This window comes from Aristolochia californica, unplaced genomic scaffold, assembly GCF_029961685.1.
Source record: "Aristolochia californica isolate CCGP_79_NKW_82.1479 unplaced genomic scaffold, dmAriCali1.0.hap1 SCAF_27, whole genome shotgun sequence".
Taxonomy (NCBI): Eukaryota; Viridiplantae; Streptophyta; class Magnoliopsida; order Piperales; family Aristolochiaceae; genus Aristolochia; species Aristolochia californica.
The window spans coordinates 187501-190000 of record NW_027181959.1 but is presented as its reverse complement, the minus strand read 5'-3'; positions in this window follow the sequence as shown (position 1 = coordinate 190000).

Here is a 2500-nt window from a genome sequence, read left to right as displayed (position 1 = left end):
GGGCAGCTGGTCACATGCGTCGCTCAAAGGCATTTTGCAGGCCAGCACCGGCGGATGCACGGGTCAAGCGGGACGGGACGAGCGCAGGGCTAACTTTTGCCGGCACACAAAAACACGAACCCGAAAAAGGCAAAAAAGGGACATACGCACTGGCGACACGCCCGTTTCGCCTGCCACCCGTGCACACTCGCCTGGGCAGCTGGTCACATGTGTCGCTCACAGGCATTTTGCAGGCCAGCACCAGCGGATGCACGGGTCAAGCGGGACGGGACGAGCGCAAGGCTTGCTTTTGGTGGCACACGAAAACACGAACCCGAAAAAGGGACATACGCACTGGCGACACGCGCGCCCGTTTCGCCTGCCACCCATGCACACTCGCCTGGGCTGCTGGTCACATGCGTCGCTCATAGGCATTTTGCAGGCCAGCACCGGCGGATGCACGGGTCAAGCGGGACGGGACGAGCGCAGGGCTTGCTTTTGGCGGCACACGAAAACACGAACCCGAAAAAGGCGAAAAAGGGACATACACACTGGCGACACGCACGCCCGTTTCGCCTGCCACCCGTGCACACTCGCCTGGGCTGCTGGTCACGTGCGTCGCTCACAGGCATTTTGCAGGCCAGCACCGGCGGATGCACGGGTCAAGCGGGACGGGACGAGCGCAGGGCTTGCTTTTGGCGGCACACGAAAACACGAACCCGAAAAAGGCGAAAAAGGGACACACGGACAGGCGACACGAAAAAAAAGGGGTCGCCCTACCTAGGTGGGCGCAAAAACCCCGTCGGCCAGGAGGTTTCGCCAAAGTGTCTGTACTGTCACACAGGGTCAATAGCACGGGCATGGCCGGCCGCCGCACGTGCAGCGGCTTACGGACGCACGGTTCGGCGGCACAGGTGCCTGGCGGCTTTAGCACCTTGGGGTGGACAGGCCTGGCGGCAAGGGGGGCTAGGCACCTTGCTGCCAGCCGGCAATGGTGCACGGGGCGGGGCGCCACACAAACACGAAAGAGGGACAAGAGCGGGGCGATGGTCCACAGAGACGAGCCATGCACGGGGCCCGTGATCGCCGACACACGCGAACGCGGACGCGGACAAGGACAAGGACGCGACGCGCGGCGCGCGTGCGAGGTCAAGAGGGGCGCGCGCACGAAAACGCGAAAAAAGGGGCTAGCGGCCGAGAAACGCGAAAAAAACCGGGTCACCTACCTAGCCGAACGCCTAAAATCGCTTCGGGCAGGAGGTTTCGCCAAAGTGTCTGTACTGTCACACGGTCCGTACGGGCGCAACCCCATCGCGCGCCAGCACCCCTTCCTGGGGGCGCCCGCCCGCCAGGCGCCTGGCGCCCCACGCGCGCGCGCCCGGCGCCTGGCGCCTTGCCCCCCACGCGCGCCCGGCGCCTGGCGCCTGGCGCCTCGCCCCCCACGCGCGCGCCCGGCGCCTGGCGCCTTGCCCCCCACGCGCGCCCGGCGCCTGGCGCCTGGCGCCTCGCCCCCCACGCGCGCGCGCGCGTGGCGCCTTGCGCCTCGCCCCCCACGCGCGCGCGCGCGTGGCGCCTTGCGCCTGGCGCCTTGCCTCCGCGCGTGCCTGGCGCCTGGCGCCTTGCCCCCCACGCGCCTGGGCGCCTCTTTTCCGCCTGGGCGCCCTGGCACCTTTCCGCCTTGGCGCCCTGGCGCCTTTTCGCGTGGGCGCCTCTTTTCCGCCTGGGCGCCATGGCGCCTTTCGGCCTGGGCGACTCTTTTTCGCCTGGGCACCTCTTTTCCGCCTGGGCGCCTCTTTTCCGCCTGGCCAGGGCGCCTCTTTTCCGCCTGGGCGCCATGGCGCCTTTCTGCCTGGGCGCCTCTTTTTCGCCTGGGCGCCTCTTTTCTGCCTGGCGCCAGGGCGCCTCTTTCCCACCTGGGCGCCCTGGCGCCTCTTCGCCTGGGCGCCCTGGCGCCTTTTCGCCTGGGCGCCTCTTTTGGCGCCTGGGCGCCTACGCCAGGGCGCCTCTTTTCCGCCTGGGCGCCTCTTTTTCGCCTGGGCGCCTCTTTTCCGCCTGGGTGCCCTGGCGCCATTCCGCCTGGGCGCCTCTTTTCCGCCTGGGCGCCCTGGCGCCTTTTCGCCTGGGTGCCTCTTTTGGCGCCTGGGCGCCTACGCCAGGGCGCCTCTTTTCCGCCAGGGCGCCTCTTTTTCGCCTGGGCGCCTCTTTTCCGCCTGGGCGCCCTGGCGCCTTTTCGCCTGGCGCCTCTTTTGGCGCCTGGGCGCCTACGCCAGGGCGCCTCTTTTCCGCCTGGGCGCCTCTTTTCCGCCTGGGTGCCCTGGCGCCATTCCGCCTGGGCGCCTCTTTTCCGCCTGGGCGCCCTGGCGCCTTTTCGCCTGGGTGCCTCTTTTGGCGCATGGGCGCCTACGCCAGGGCGCCTCTTTTCCGCCTGGGCGCCCTGGCGCCTTTCCGCCTGGGCGCCTCTTTTTCGCCTGGGCGCCTCTTTTCCGCCTGGGCGCCCTGGCGCCATTCCGCCTGGGCGCCT